Below are 16,600 nucleotides of genomic sequence, written 5' to 3'. Positions count from 1 at the left end.
CGCGTACAGCACGTTCCTTTCCATCACAGACCTGAAGGAAGGGCCTCGCGAACTCAGAGCACCGGGCGCGTCCCGCTTCCCACGGTGAAGTGCAAAAGAGAGGAGTGACTCTGCAGAGGTGGAATTTGGGACGTCTGCAACGCGCGGAGGGGCGGAGCGGGCACTCCCGGCGGACCCAGTCTCACCAGCAGGTGGCGGTCTATCGGCCAGGCCGGCAAGGTAACCGACCAGAAACTTGAACGGGATGCTGATGCCTTCGCCAAGACAAGCACAGCGGAGTCTCCTCGAGCCGAGCTGTCGACATCCGCGAAAAAGTGGGGAGAGAAGAGAGCGGACTCCTTGCTGGAGTCACTCAAGGATTCGGACACTTACGAGCTTCATTCGGGAAGGGTTCAGAAGGGGTGAGTACTGAGAAGCGCGCGGAAAAGGGAGTATTGTCCTTCTCTTAGGGCATTGTCCTTGGCTTGCACTGACTGATTTCCAGTCCTCTGGGAAGGGTGTTTCTGGAAGGGAACTCCCTGATCAGATGGATGAGCGCGGGAAAGAAGCCCGGGAAGCTGGTGCCCGCGCACCAGGCGCTCTGCAGCGGGAGGAGCGCGGATTCCTTTACGCTAGATGGCGCTCTCTGGATTTCCCGTGGCTTCCCGCTCCAGTCCCTGGAGGCTGCCGCCGCAGCGGCCGCTCTAGCCGACCCGTGCGGGCTCTGTGGTTCCGGGCGGAAGTGAGGCGCCGAGCGGAACGGCCTCTGGTGACATTTTCTCCGGGCGGCGCGGACGAGTGAAGGGACTTGGTGGTGAAGGCTGTGGAGGTGGCGAAATTCGCTTTAGCTTCGGCGGGGCTTTGACCGCGACCCTCTGCTCGCCGCTGGGGCTTCTGCTGAAGAGGAGAAGGCGGCGGTGGCCGTCGCGTCCCGAGTCACCGCGGCCGGGGGAGTCCCGGCCGGGGGGTCGGTCAGTGCCCCGACGGGGCGCGCGGAGCGGGCGAGGAGGTGCAGAGCTGCCGCGGAGCTCAGGTGAGCCGGGAAGGTGCGCAGGGCTGGGGCCCGGCTGCGTCCTCGGGAGGGGTCAGGTTTGGTCGGAGGGGTACGGGCCGCGGGTGTAGGCTCTGCGGCGCCGGTGCTGCGGGGTCGTGACGGGCCCGGCCGGCGGGCGCAGAATGTTCGCGCCCGGACTTGGCGGGAGGCACGGCCCGGGTGGGGGCCCCCGACAAGAGCGGAATCGCTGGACGCCTTGTTCGTCCGCCCGCTGGTGACCCTCAGGTCCTCCCAGCCCGGGCGAACTGGCGGGCCGAGCTCCCTCTCCTCTTCCCCCGGCCGCGCGGGTCCCTCTCTCTGGGGGCTGAGAGGAGGCTGGTGGTGCCGCTGCCCGCGGGCCGCGCGGGAGAGCGGCTTTTCGGCCCTGGAGTTGTCTTCATGCAACTTTCCGGCGCCCCAGCCCACGGGAGAAGCGGCGGCAGCAGCCCTGCCAACTCTGCCAGCTCCGCGAGCTGGGATCTGGCGCCGACACCTGCCACTGCTCCCGGGAGCCCGGGCGGCCGCCCCAGTGCCGCGGTTGCCGGGGCTTTGGGAGGAGGGAGAAAAGGCTTCCTTTGGCTGGCGCCGCCTGCCTCTCGGTGCTTCCACCACCTTCGGTCGGCAGACGCCGCCAGTCGATGGGAGGGATGTGTCAGCCTCCAAAATTGACCTCTTCTGGAGAGTTTGTCAACTTTATGTAGAAAATAGGCGCAGATGCAAACTGACGGGCCCCAAGTTAAAGATCATTGTCTTCTTTGACTCTTCCCGGGGAGTTTTCACTTCTCCCCAGTAGCACTCCATGCTTTAGAACTTATTTCTTACAGCACCGACCTCAGTTTATTGTTGGGGCCGCAGCTCCCACGAGAAACCGCAGGTCATTCATTCTCTCTTTTAAGTCCTCCTCTCCACTGTCGCGGAATAGAGGCTCGCAGGTTGAACGAATGAACCTCTCTCTCTACTTGTTCTTCCAGATCGAACCGCCTGAGCAGTTTATGCTTAGATGTGCTTTTCATTTCTTGACTGAGCTTTTGCTTTCTGAATCCATCCACCCAGTAGGATGAAAATCCCACTAATGATGCTTTGTCAAGGTTGGACCTCTTAATTACAAATACATCTGGCAGTTTTGCTTAGGCTATTATTGTGTAGTGTCGTTGGGCACATGCTAACAGTTTGAATCACTTCCTTTCTTCTCCTGGGATATTTTAAGGATGGAGGCTATTAACTTTCTAATGTAGTTTTGCTGATGCAGGCAATCTGGATTCCTCCAGTAAGAGCATTGCCTTTTGGTTTAACAAGCATTTTTAGAGGCTTACAATTGATAGTTATTACCTGATGTCCTGAGGAGTCACAACGCTAACCGTTTGTTAGTGGGAAGTGTAATATTTTGGCTGTCTAATCTGGCCAATACAATGCTTCATTTAGTGCTTTATGCACAGTAGGTGCTCAGTAAATATAAAATTAAGTTAAGTTTTAATTTAGGAAACTAAGATGGAATTTACTGCAATGACCTAAGCTGCTTTAAAAAGAATCTTATTGAAATTTCATGCAGTTCCATTGAGAAATAAAAAATTTTTAGCCATTTTTTTTTTAAGATTTTATTTATTTATTTGACAGAGATCACAAGTAGGCAGAGAGGCAGGCAGAGAGAGAGAGGAGGAAGCAGGCTCCCTGCTGAGCAGAGAGACCGATGCGGGGCTCGATCCCAGAACCCTGGGATCATGACCTGAGTGAGCTGAAGGCAGAGGCTTTAACCCACCGAGCCACCCAGGCACCCCATTTTTAGCCATTTTTAAATCAGAGTGCTTTTCAGTATCACTGTACTCTTAAAACTTCAAACCATGTTTATTTTTCGTAATAACATTTTGTAGATACAAACTTCAAAATAAGTGGAGTGCCTGGGTGGCTCAGTTGTTAAGCGTCTGCCTTTGGCTCAGGTCCTGATGGATCGAGCCCCATATTGGGCTCCCTGTTCCGCGGGAAGCTTGCTTCTCCTTCTCCCACTCCCCCTGGTTGTGTTCCCTCTCTCGTGTCTTTCCCTGTCAAATGAATAAATTAAATCTTTAAAAAAAAAAGCTTCAGTATAGGTGTGTGCAATATGAAAGGCAGAGAGAAACTTCAAGGTAATTATACCTAAAGCGTCAGCTAAGTGATTTCTTTCTTTTTGTTTTTTTTAAATTTCTTTAAAGATTTTATTTATTTGAGAGAGAGAGAGAGAGATCACAAGTAGGCAGAGAGGCAGGCAGAGAGAGAGGGGGAAGCAGGCTGCCTGCTGAGCAGAGAGCCTGATGCTGGGATCATGACCTGAGCCGAAGGCAGAGGCTTTAACCCACTGAGCCCACCCAGGCGCCCCCAGCTAAATGATTTCTTAACGAAAAAATTTTTCTGATATCGTTTTGTGAAAAAGGAGTGGAGCTGGAGACTTTCCTCAGTGCTAGCTTCATATTAAGTTCACAGTGTAGTTGTTATATTACTCACTAATTTATTTTATATTTACTCTTAAGTGCATTTATGAAAGTGTCCTAATACTCTTTGTCTTGTACTCTTTGTGATTAATCCAAGATCTGTATATTAAAAATAAATTCAGCTTAAATTTTAATTTAATGTAGTTCTTTTGGAACTGAGTGCTTGGTATATGTCCTTGAAAGATTTTATTTTGTTAGTGACATTGATTGGTATCTTAAGTCTCGTTACTATATGACTAGTAACTTCTCCAGGATTGTGTAACTTGTAAACTCATTATTCAAAACATTCCCATGTTTTGCTGGGATCTTCAATCTTAAGAGTTTTGTTCTGACATCTACATGAGTAAACTCGATGTATATGCAGTTAGAATGGTTTTGTTTTTGTTTTTTATTTTTTTTTTAAAGTTTGGTACTGGTATATATTAGAGACTCAAACCCTGTGTAATTTTGGTGAATCATCTTAGACCTTCCTGTAAAACATTAAAAATGTTCTACCTTTTTAAAAATTTATTTATTTGACAGAGAGAGGGAGAGAGAGAACGTGAGTGTGTGTGCGCCCACACCACGAGCAGCAGGAGGGGCAGAGGGAGAAGTTGACTCCCAGCTGGGCAGGAAGCCCACGCCAGGCTGGATCCTAGGACCTGAGCTAAAGGCAAACACTTAACCGATTGAGCCACCCAGGCATCCCAAAAATGTGCTACTTAAAATTTTTTTTTTTTAATTTGAGAGAAAGAGAGAGTGAGAGAGAGAATGAGAGGAGAGAAGGTCAGAGGGAGAAGCAGACTCCCCATGGAGCTGGGAGCCCAGTGTGGGACTCGATACCGGGACTCTGGGATCATGATCTGCACCGAAGGCAGTTGTTTAACCAACTGAGCCATCCAGGCAGCCCGCTACTTTTACAAAATTTTTATTTTTTAAGTAAATGCTACACCTAATGAGGGGTTCAGACGCACAATCCCGAGATCAAGAGTCGTATGCGCTATGGATTGAGCAAGCCAGATGCCCCTCAAAATGTGCTATTAATGTGTTTTCTTTTGAACCATACTGATTATGGTATTCTGTATTACTTTAGGAAAGAATCTGGGGCCAAATAAATTTTCTTAGCTGTAGTAAAAATGAAATAGACATATTAATGATTGGGGAAGAGCTACTGAAAACTTTGAGCAAACAGAGGACAACGTATTCAGGTAGAACCTCTTTATTCTTACAACACTAATTTATTGATTGCCTACTGTGTGTCGCTAATGCTCTAGTTGCTAGAGATACACTGGTGAAAAGGACTGACAAGATCCTGATGCTAAAAGAACTTAAACATTTAAACCTGAGTTTAAGATGAGTTTCCAGGTGGGCATTCCAGTCTGGGTAACTGCTTATCCAGAGTCATGAGTATCAGTCTTGACTGGTTAAGTGTGGCCAGTGCCTTGAGTTCACAAAGGGATAGGTTGTCAAGGTACCTTAGTCTGCTAAAGTGTTTTTTTTCCTTTTAGGGTAAAAAAGCTCAGGTGGAATATGAAGGATATGATAGGCATTCCTTTTGAAAAATTTTCTTCATCCTTATGTTCAATGAGTAGAAATGTTACTGGTTTAATTTTATTATTATTATTATTTAGAGATTTTATTCATTTATTTTGACACACAGAGAGAGAAATCACAAGTAGGCAGAGAGGCAGGCAGAGAGAGGGGGAAGCAGGCTCTCCGCCGAGCAGAGAGCCCGATGCAGGACTTGATCCCAGGACCCTGTGATCGTGACCCAAGCCGAAGGCAGAGGCCTAACCCACTGAGCCACCCAGGTGCCCCTATTATTATTATTTTAGAGTGAGCAAGCAAGTGAGTGAGTGAGTGGAGAGGAGCAGAGGGAGAAGAGGAGAGAGAATTTTAAGCAGGTTCTCTACTCACACTGAGTAGAGCTCAGTCCCAGGACCCTGAGATCATGACCTGAGCTGAAATCAAGAGCTAGACAATCAACTGAGCCATCCAGGTGCTCCACTGGTTTTCTTTTTTATTTTGGGTTTGATTCTTATTTGTCAGACTAATTTGATAGTTACTTTTCTTTAGGTTTTAAATTCCAGTTTTAAATATAAATTTGAGTGTTGTCATGAAACTTTTCTAAATCCTTTTAGGGTTTATCTTTTTTTTTAGGGTTTATCTTTAAATTGTACCTACCTTTCTTACTCTTTCGGGGCTCATGGTAGGGGAAATAAACAGTGTTTTCTGCTTCTGTGTGGGCAGCCTCTCAGCACAAGTGGGATTGATGTTCAGTCAGTTTTCACACTCAGCCTACAAGTCCTTGTAAAAGGAAGGAGCAGGGTGAAACTAAAAAGTATTTTATATTCCTTCTGTATTTCTGGGCTAAGGGAGGAAATGTGTGTTGTATATATTAAACATACTTTTCATAACACATTAGTAACAGATGATAATACTAAACGTGGTTTAAAAATAACAGAAAACCAGTATGACTCAGATTTGATGATTGTCTTGTTTAGGATTTGTGGCTTTATAGTGTTCATTTTAAGTTTTGTTTTTGTTCTCTCTCATGTCTTCATTCAAAACAGGGACCTCCGATTCTGTCACTTAATAGCCAAAAGATAGATGGTATAAACCCTAAGTTATTAATTTGACTTGATTCAACTTTGAAACAACCTGGATGGGTATTTTCTAGTTAAGATTAGTTAAAAGTAGATACCTACCACATAACTGCCGTGTTTGTTTGTGGGGGTGTTTATACCTTTTTAAATCAGAAGCCCATTTACTGAGTACTTAGGGGCCAGTTGGGGATGGGTAGAAAGATGAAAGAAAATTTCTGCATAAGGTACTCAAATCTAGTGAGCCAGATGACCTTTAAGTTTCTTTCCTGTCCTAAAATGTGAAGAAAAGTAGGCTATAGCAGAAAAACGTATAGCGAAGTGTAGGATGGAGTTAGTCTTTTCTTTTATAAAATCATTTTAAATACGGTGTTGGAGAATGACGTTTTTCCTAAATAGGTCTCTAAATGTGAAAGAAAATGACTGGAGACTTGAGTGTTCTTTTTTGTACTGCCAGTTCATTTACAAAATACTTTTTCCTCTGCCTGGAATTCAAGTCCATGTATTAGTAAATTAGTTTTGATTGTTCAAAGAGCAGCAAAATTAAATCTTTAAAAATTTATAGCAGTCATTCCTAAGAATTTGGATAAACTAGGTTTGTGCTTAGGTAATCTAGAATTTTAAGTTTTCATTAGCATGATAAACATTTGGGAAACAAGATACTGACTGAAGTGTCCAGAAGTTATTTTATACTGAGTTGTCAGGTTTAAAGAAAAAAACAAACAACTTTTATGATGTTCTGAGTCAGCATTTTGCTAGGTGCCTTATAATTAGAGAAAGGTATTGTTGGGGATAGGGAAATTGTGTGTGGACTAAAACTCTGGGAAAACAGGACTGTTTTCCTTTCTGTATTAAGAACAAAAACCTCATGTGGTTAAGATTTTAAGTGGTATTCTGTCTGCCCTAGTTTTAACCTAGCATAGAAGCATCATTTATTCTTACATCAGCGCTTTATCAAGGGTTTCCCATTACTTTATTCCACTACAGTCCATCAAATAATTGCTATGTTAAGTTCTTGGCACCATTTATCTAGGGGACCTCAGGTCCTGGCATATGGTGACCCATCTTTATCCCATCTTTATGTGTACTGTATTTTGAGGGAGGTAGAAATTGCCAGAGCAGAGATCTTGGAGGAAATCTGGAATGTGTGTTTTAAAGTATTCTTGATTTACACTGATAGTGCTTTTGAGTACTTAGAGGGTCTCATATTAGCCATGGTGCATTCTTTGCATGTGGTAACTTCCTTGGCTCTTGATGCTGGTTTATTCACAGCCTGGGGCTGGGCCAGTTGCATGTCAGTAATGGTGGTATCTGCAACATGAAGTGATTTGAGCAGCCATTATCACTCTTGGCCTATTTATAGAGGTTGTATCAGTGGAGGAAGGTTGGCTGGCAAGCAAGCAGAGCTCCTTTCTTCCCATGGTTGCAGTCTCACAATTTATATTTCAGTCTAGGTGGGCCAAATCCATTCAGCTGCATTAATTTCTAATGTTTCTTTTCTGTACTCCAGTTTTTTAGCACTTCAGTTTCTTAGTCAACTTCACTCATGAAGGAAAAAACCCAAATAACTATTACCACACTGAAGATAATTAGCAATAATTTCTTACTATCATATGATATTTAGTGTTCACATTGCTCCATTGTCTCATAAATGTATTTTTATACTTATTCAGACTGAGTCAAAAAGGTCTGTGTATTGTTTGGTAATCTAAAGGTTCTCCCTACATTTTTTCCCCTGGCAAATAACTTGAAGAAACAGTTTTCCCCATTTGAACTTGTCAGTTACATTCCTATGGTGGTTTTAAACATGTTCCTCTGTCCCTCGGTCTCTTGTTATTTGGTATTAGGTTTAGAGGCTTGATCAGATTCAGTTTTTATACTGTGTGTGTGTGTGTGTGTGTGTGTATTTTAAGATTTTATTTATTTGACAGAGAGTGCAAGAGCAGGAGCACGCACACAAGCAGGGTGAGTGGGAGAGGGAGAAGCAGACTCCTCACTGAGCAGGGAAGCCGACATGGGGCTCTATCACAGGACCTTGGGATCATGACCCAGCCCCAACGCAGACACTTAACCAACTGAGCCACCCAAGCACCCCTGTAATGTATATCGTTTCTTTCCTTTTTCTTTGAAGGGGCAAAAATATACCTTGTTAGATCATGTTGAGTAGTTGTATCAGGAGACACATAATATTTGGTTCTCTGTGGTGTTAGAGGCTGTTGACACTCATTGCTGAGCTGCGCTTAATTACTCCTAATTCCTCACTCTGAATGCCTTTCATCATTCTCATTTCTGAGGCTTTTATACTGTACCTTGTTTATAGCCTCTTCAGCCTCTTCCTTTTGAGAGCTAAGGGAAGGGATGAGTTGCTGTGGAGAAGAGGGCTGTTTCCGTTACATCATTATATTGTGGTGGTTTTATTTCAGTCCTGATCTTTGGTTCCTGGACTGTACATATTATCCATGCTACCTACAACTTCTTAGTGAAAAAAACTAACCCCAGATACAACAAGTAATCAAAAGAAGTCCTTTGGGAGCAAAATTTGTTTTGAGATATTGGTGCTTACTAAGGTAATAGTACTGTTGTTATTAAAGTAGGTTAGTGGGTGCCTGGGTGGCTCAGTCAGTTAAGCATCTGCAGTTGGCTCAGGTCATGATTCCAGGGTCCTGGGATGGAGTCCTGCATCAGCCTCTCTGCTCAGTGGGGAAGTCTGTTTCTCCCTCTGTCCCTCACTCCCAGTCGTGCTCATGTGCCCTAGCTCAAAAGAAATAAAATCTTAAAAAAAAATTCAAAAAAAAAATGAAGTGTGCGTATATAAAAATTAGAAAAAAGGTTGATTTTTCTATTTGAAAAGATTTGGCAACATCACTGTTAAAGACATAGTGGATTCTCTTCCTAGAACTGGGGGCTTTGTTTTGATTTTTAGTAAGATAATTCTACTTTTACCTTATTTGTGTTATGTTGCCTAAGAAATTTAGTTTAGTTGTATCTAGTTTTTGCATCTTTATGCATAAGTTCATAAACATTTATATATAGTATTCTAATTAAGGAGGAATACCAGGTTATTAGCAGTGGTGTCCGTTTTTGTGTTAGTTTTTTTTTTTTTTTTTTTAGATTTTATTTATTTATTTGACAGAGACAGCAAGAGAGGGAACACAACCAGAGGAAATGGGAGAGGGAGAAACAGGTCTCCTGCTGAGTGGGGAGCCCGATGAGGGGCTGGATCCCAGGACTCTGGGATCGTCCCCTGAGCTGAAGAAAGACGCTTAATGACTGAGCCACCCAGGTGCCCTCTCTTAGGTTTTAGGTGGAAAGGAGAGTTACATTGTCAGAAGTCATGTTGACTTTATGTAATGGAAAATCTTTTTATATACAAATTGATAGTTCTATTAAGCAAGCAAGGGGTTTCATTAGTGGTCTTGGTGATTTTTAAAAATGATTCAGTTCAGTTTAACAAAGATTTAAATATTGTGTATAGGGGAAAAGACCATTAAGTATTAGGAACTATGAATGAACTGAAAACAACGTAATCCCTGTTTTCAGAGGAGATTGAAATATAATGGGGCTGGAGGGGTGAGTAAAAACATTTGCATAAGTGACTGGTTTCTTTTTATTACTTTCTTCATATTGTGCTGTTTCTCTCCTCCCCCATGTTTAAGGTTAACTCTTAATTTCTTGGGATTAAATTTTCTGTCATTGCTGTGTGTGTGTTTGTTTGCTTTAAAAATCACCCTCATAGCAGTGTATGTGTTGTGTGCTACAGTCAGAAAAATCAGGTAATTTATTAGGTGCTAATTTTTTTTGGATGATTATTTATACTGTGATTCTCTCCCACCCTTAGCTTGTCATATTATCTGTATCCAACTTGTCTGACATTGTAGAGTCACTTCATAATCTTTGACAGTTGCCCACACCAGCAGGAAGTAGGCTTACAAAACTGTTTGAAAGCCCTGCTTCATTCTAGTTTTATCTTCTTGGGTTGCAGTTTGTCTCTTGGTCTCTGTCTTCGGTTCATGTTTATATTTTAAAAAGTAAAACCATGCAAAACTTCAAAACACCTTAACTTGGGCCTTTTCTTTTAAGTTTTTGGGTATAGGGTAGGCAAAGTTAGGTAAAGAACTTAGGAAGTGGTTTTAAAAGACCCATAATTGTCACGGAATTTTTTTTTTTTTTAACCTTGGTCCCAATTATTAGGGAAGTTATTACTACTGCAAGTGAGTCAGTAGAAGATGCAAGCTATGCAAGAATTGCAAGCATATGCAAGAACATATGCAAATAACTCTTGGAGGCAGAAATTTCTACTCTCTTAGAGTTAAGTTACATTGTTGGCGGTGGTCTCATGATTTCTTTTGTTTTTAAGGTCCATTCATATAAGAAGTGTTTTTATAGTAGTTTAGAAGCAGTCCAGTTGCTTTTAATTTTATTGCTAGGAGAGTTCATCATTTTTGAATCATAGATTCAGTAATAAATGCGTAGTTGAGAGGTGCCTGGCTGGCTCAGTCAGTAGAGCATGTGACTTGATCTCAGAACTCTGTAAGTTAGAGCCCCATGTTGGGTATAGAGATTATACTTGAAAATATTTTTTTTAATAGAACAGCTTCTTCTTCTTCTTTTTTTTTTTTAAAGGGGAGAAGGGACAGAGGGAGAGGGAGAGAGAAAACCTTAAGCAGGCTCCTTGCATGGTGTGGAACCCCATGTGGGTCTTGATCTCACAACCCTGAGGTCATGACCTGAGCTGAAATCAAGAGTTTGATGCTTAACCAACTGAGCCACTTGTTTGTCCCCAAAAATAAAAAGTCCTAAAAAACCCCCAAACAAACAAAAACCTGAACAAACACATGTAACTGAATATTTAAACTATAAGCCAGCTAACAATTTTTGGATTTCAAAGCTAAACCAATTAAAAAAATAACTTAAAAACATTTGCTTAGACTGCTGTGAGGCTATTTGGACTGCACTTCCCTTGCTTAATAACTCCTTCCCTCCTTTATATGGCATAGTTTTTACTTTTTTTTTTTTTAAATTTTATTTTTATTTAATAGAGAGAGAGGGAGACCACAGAGGAAGAAGCAGACTCCCTGCTGAGCAAAGAGCCTGATGCAGGGCTTGATCCCAGGACCCTGAGATCATGACCTGAGCTGAAGGCAGAGGTTTAACCCACTGAGCCACCCAAGTACCCTGGCATAGTTTTTCCTTTTATTGATTAAATTGTATGGTATGCCTTGGGCATGGTTTTAAGTAAGTGTAGTATGGAAAAGTACACTGCTTTTTTCAGATATAAAGATATCAAAGAGGTGGTGGTTGTGTGGTTTCTATAAAGTGAATAAAAACAATGGATATTTGTTTTTAGGGAAAGTTATCAAAGGAGTATCCTTGTTTACCTTCTTAAGTGTAAAATGCAGATATATTTTGATTTATACAAAAGATTTTTTTTTTTGGTTCAAGTTTTGTTTTTTTTTTTAAGTAATCTCCACTGCCAATGTGGGACTTGAACCCATGATCCCAAGATTAAGAGTTGAACGCTCGGGGCACCTGGGTGGCTCAGTTGGTTAAGCATCTGCCTTTGGCTCAGATCATGATCCAGGGTTCTGGGATCGAGTGCTGCATTGGGTTCCTTGCTTAGTGGGGAGCCTGCTTCTCCTTCTCCCTCTGCTTGCCGCTCCCCCTTTTTGAGTGCCCCCCTCTCTGTCAAAAAGTAATATCTTGAAAAGAAAGAAAAAAAGAGTTGCCCATTTTTCCAGCTGAACCAGCCAGGTGCCCCACAAAACATGTATTCTTGTATAATTGTGGGTGAAACTGAATAATGAAGTAGCTTAGAATTTAAACATTAATAGCTTATATTAATTGAGCCATAGATTGAAGCAAGGAAAAAATCGCATGTCATGGGCGCCTGGGTGGCTCAGTTGGTTGAGCGACTGCCTTCAGCTCAGGTCATGATCCTGGAGTCCCAGGATCGAGTCCCACATCGGGCTCCCAGCTCACGGGGAGTCTGCTTCTCCTTCTGACCTTCTCCTTGCTCATGCTCTCTCTCACTGTCTCTCTCTCAAATAAATAAATAAAAATATTTTAAAAAAAGCGCATGTCATTTGTATTTCCTATAGCTACTATTGAAAAAAAAATTGCCTTTATCATTATTGTATATATCTGAAAGGCATGTGTTAAGCTAATATGTAGCTTATTTATAGATAAAGTTAGTGCTGAAGTAAAGGGTAACTGCACTTGTAGCAGTTTGTCCTTAAAATTTTTAAATGGTTGGGAAATTATTAAAAAAATAAGAGATTTTAAAAGCCAGTGTTTGAAATAGCAAAATGCCTTTAAGATTCTATTTTAATGAAACTTATTTTTAAAAAATGATATCCACAGGCCCTAGAAAAATATCTTTTGCTTCATAAATACTGTATAAATATGTGTTGTTCAACAAATATTAAGTGTCTGGCAGGTTTGGGTATTTTTCTAAATGCTGCAGATACAGTAATCAATGCGACAAATTCCCTGCCCTCTTATATCTTATATTCTATGAAGCAGACAGACAATAAACTGTAAACACAAATGAGCAAGGTAATTTTAGTTTCCTTTTAAAAAATAGAGAATAATGGGGATATGGGTGAGAGAGGAGGTGTTTTAGTATATTTAAGGAAGGCCTTTTAAAGGTGGGTTTCAATTGAGATCTTAAATACAAGAGCAAGCCAGATTTCAAAATAGCGACTACCTTTCCTCGTAGTGGGAACAGCAAGGGCAAAATCTCCTGAATCAGAAAAGATCTTAGCATGTTGAAGAATTTGGAGCCTAATGAAGCAAAATGATGCTGAAGTGAGACTTGAGCAATACATGCCTTGTAGCCTTTCTGAAGAAACTGTAGGTCTAAGCAAGGAGCAGTCTTGTTTACCTTTTTTGGTGTACAGTGTAGATGTGCCTTGATTCACACAGAGGAGTTATTCTTGTATATTCATGGGCAAAGCCTGAATTTTAAATATCAAACGTCAAATACATTAGGAAAACTTATTTTAAAGGAGTCTGATGAAAGCCGTATCTTTAAAATGTATAACCTAAATGATCTTTTGTAAAGATCCAGATGTTCACAATTTTCATTTTGGTTAAAGGAGGCTACTTGTGTGTCTTAGGTTAAGAAACAGATTGGAAATTCAGAAAGTGTTCTAAATATATCTATCTAAGTCTATCTAAATATATCTTGGCCATTGACCTACATATTCTTTTCTTAGAAATGAGGATTATATATTTCAGGTTAACTATGAGCAATAATTAATAAAAATAATTAAAATGTTCTGGAAACCTAAATGGAATTGTTTAGATTGTTGTCAGTGTGGACAGACTACTTACTGTGTGTATCTTTTTAAATTGTAGCTTTGTAAAAAGCCTGCAAATAGGTAATAAAACAGTCATCAGTTTGTTTTTAAAAATAGCAACAGAAGCATTCTTTTAGTAGGCTTTTCAGTTGAAATCGCCTATATCTTTTTTTGCTTTTTAAAATATTCCTTGAGGGGTGCGTGGGAGGCTCTGTCAGTTGGGCATCCAACTCCATTAATTTCAGCTCAGGTCATGATCAAATCTCATGGGTGGAGAGATCGCACATTGAGTTGGGCTTTCCGTTCAGCAGGAAGTCTGCTTGGGATTCTCTCCCTCTGTTCCTCCTCCACGTATGCATGTACTCTCTCACAAATTAATAAATCTTTATTTATTCATTTTAAAGTTTAATATTTAAAATATTTGTATTAAATATTTAAGTATTTTTTTATTTGAGAAAGCCAGAGAGGGAGAGAGCACGAGCAGCGTGAGGGCAGGGGGGGAAGCTGATTCCCCACTGAGCAGGGAGCCCAATGTGGGGCTTGATCCTGGGACTCAGGGATCATGACCTGAGCCGAAGTAGACCGTTAACGGACTGAGCCACCCAGTTGCCCCAATAAATAAATTTTTGAAAATAAAATAACCCTTGAACATTTTTAAAACATTGAGATCTTGGCTGATTCATGGTTGAGTTTTATGCTATATCTAATAGTCCTCAGCAGTAGTGCTTACAGGCACTAGTTTTCTGATGCTGAGAAGCAAAGGCCAAGGCAATGCACATTGCTCTCATGTTAACTTTTCGGTGAAGTCTACAAGTAAATCTGTTAACTTTGATGGTTTTCTGTGAGCAGTGACTCTAGCTCTTATAAAAATGGTATGCAAAAGATGACTAACATGTATATTGTAGCATCATATGCACTTTTTAAAAAGCAAAAATGAGGGACGCCTGGGTGGCTCAGTTGGTTAAGCAGCTGCCTTCGGCTCAGGTCATGATCCCAGTGTCCTGGGATTGAGTCCTACATCGGGCTCCTTGCTCGGCAGGGAACCTGCTTCTCCCTCTGCCTCTGTCTGCCTGTGCTCTCTCTCTCTCCCTCTGTCCCTGACAAATAAATAAATAAAATCTTTAAAAAAAAAAAAAAGCAAAAATGAGATTTAATAGGTTCCTTTAATTTTGATAAGTCCTGTGTGCAGCTGGCCTCTAACCTAGTTGGAGCTAGAAACTCACTCGACATCTGGGCACTATTTTTCCTGTTTGTTTACTGGCTCTCTACTGCTTTTCTTTGTGGGCTTCATTTTCAGTCAGGCTTTATTCTCATGAGGGCAAAGTTGGCTTCCCAGTAGCTCCAAGCTTACAATTTCCTCAGCATTTAAAAAAAAAAATTAATAGACTTTATATTTTAGAGCAGTTTTAGGTTTGCTGAAAAATTGAGAGAAAGTACAGAGAGTTGCTCCTCTTCAATTTCCCTATTGTTGGTGCATTTGTTAACAACTATGAGCTAATACTGATACGTTACAAAAGTCCAAGTTTATATTAGGTCTCACTTTTTGTGTTGAAGAATAGAGATACCATAACACGGAATAACAGTTCTGTGGATTTTGACAAATGCCTGTCCGTCATTATGGTATCCCGCAGAATGGTTTCACTGCCCTGGAGATCTCCTTTGCTTCACCTGTTACTCCTCTCCCTTCTCCATTTCTCCTTGGCTACCGTGGGGGTTTTTTTGATGGTGTATTTGTCTTAATAGGCTTTATTTTTCTTTTTTGGTAGTTTGTTTACAGCCGAATCGAGTGGAAGATACAGAGATTTTTCCATATACCTCTTGCTCCCACACATTATCAACATGCCCCATCAGAGTGGTACATTGCTAACAACTGAGGGACCTGCATTGACACATCATCACCCAGAGTCCGTAGTTAACATTAGAGCTCATTCTTGGTGTTGTACAGTTTTTGGGTTTGGACAAATTTATAATGTATATCCACCACTGTAATACTATACAGAGTAGTTTCATGCCGTAAAAATCCTTTGTGCTCCACCTTCTCATTTTTCCCTCCTCCAGGCTTCTGGCAACCACTGAGCTTTTTAGTGTCTCTTCTCCATAGTCTTGCCTTTTCAAGAATGTCATATAGTTTGAATTATAGAGTATGTAGCCTTTCACATTGGCTTCTTTTACTTAGTAATATGCATTTAAGTTTTTTTTCCATGTCTTTTTATGGCTTAATGGCTCTTTTTTTTTTTTTTTTTAAAGATTTATTTATTTTAGAGAGGGAGAAAGCATGCACAGGCAGGGGGAGGGGCAGAGAGAAAGGGAGAGAATCTCAAGTAGATGCTCCGCTGAGCTGGGAGCTTGATAAGGCGCTCCATCTCACTATCCTGAGGTCACGATCTGAGCCAAAATCAAAAGTCAGACTGGACCCTTAACTGCCTGGGCCACATGGGTGCCCCATAGTTCATTTCTTTATAGCATTGAATAATATTCCATTGTCTGGATGTACCACAGTTTACTTGAATGGTCACCTGCTATAGGACATCTTGGTGGCTTCTAATTTTTGGCTGTATATCCTTTAGCACTTTTGACTGAAAATCACGATATTGAAGGAGCTCTTTTTCTTGACTTTATTACTATTATCAATAGCAAATATTTATGTCCCCCCACACTGGTATAAGAATTAATTATTAGTTTTTCAAAAGATGCCAAGTGATAGAAGAAATTTTTCTCTTAGGCTGAGACAAGAGCAGGTCTGTTTTAAAAACTATAAAATGCAAATTAAATGTTTCTCCATGGTTAATCTAGCATTCAGTGGTTTAAGAAATATTTTCTCACACACTAGTGAAATTAATACTCATGGTAACATTTTGCGGGGGGTGCCTGGGTGGCTCAATCTGTTAAAAGTGTCTGACTCTTGGTTTTGGCTTAGGTCACGATCCTGGGTGGTGAGAATGAGCCCCATGCCTGGCTCTGTGCTCAGCAGGGGGTCTGCTTGAGACTCTCCCTTTCCCACTGAATAAATCTTAAAAAAAAAAAATAAGTTCTGAGGTGAGTACTGTAGTGTCATTTTGTAACTGAAAAATAGGCTCAGAGAAGTTACATAACTTGTCCAAGGTCATATATGTGCCAGATAAAAAATAGTCACTTTACTGTAAGTCTTGTGGGTTTTGCTCTCCCTTTACTTTATCCTAACATTTTTTGTGGGGAGGAAGCACCAGGTACAGGTTGTATTTAAGTTTTTCAAAATCTGCAAAT

At 41.4% G+C, this 16,600-nt stretch overlaps 1 protein-coding gene across 5 annotated transcripts in view; it reads left to right on the top strand.

Moving 5' to 3' along the window:
- Positions 1-261: 261 nt before the first annotated feature.
- CUNH18orf25 (chromosome unknown C18orf25 homolog) overlaps positions 262-16,600 on the top strand; it is an 82,845-nt gene continuing 66,506 nt past the window's right edge. For 4 of the 5 annotated variants that reach the window (XM_032859484.1, XM_032859478.1, XM_032859483.1 and 1 more), the window contains exon 1: positions 722-1,012. The gene's annotated coding sequence lies outside the window, so the exon portion shown is untranslated. Of the gene's footprint in view, positions 402-721; positions 1,013-16,600 lie in introns of those variants that run through there. The other variant, XM_032859479.1, reaches the window with a different exon arrangement.

This window comes from Lontra canadensis, unplaced genomic scaffold, assembly GCF_010015895.1.
Source record: "Lontra canadensis isolate GAN:19392208 unplaced genomic scaffold, GSC_riverotter_1.0 scaffold17, whole genome shotgun sequence".
In the NCBI taxonomy this organism is placed as follows: domain Eukaryota; kingdom Metazoa; phylum Chordata; class Mammalia; order Carnivora; family Mustelidae; genus Lontra; species Lontra canadensis.
This window is presented reverse-complemented; position numbering and strand designations above follow the sequence as displayed.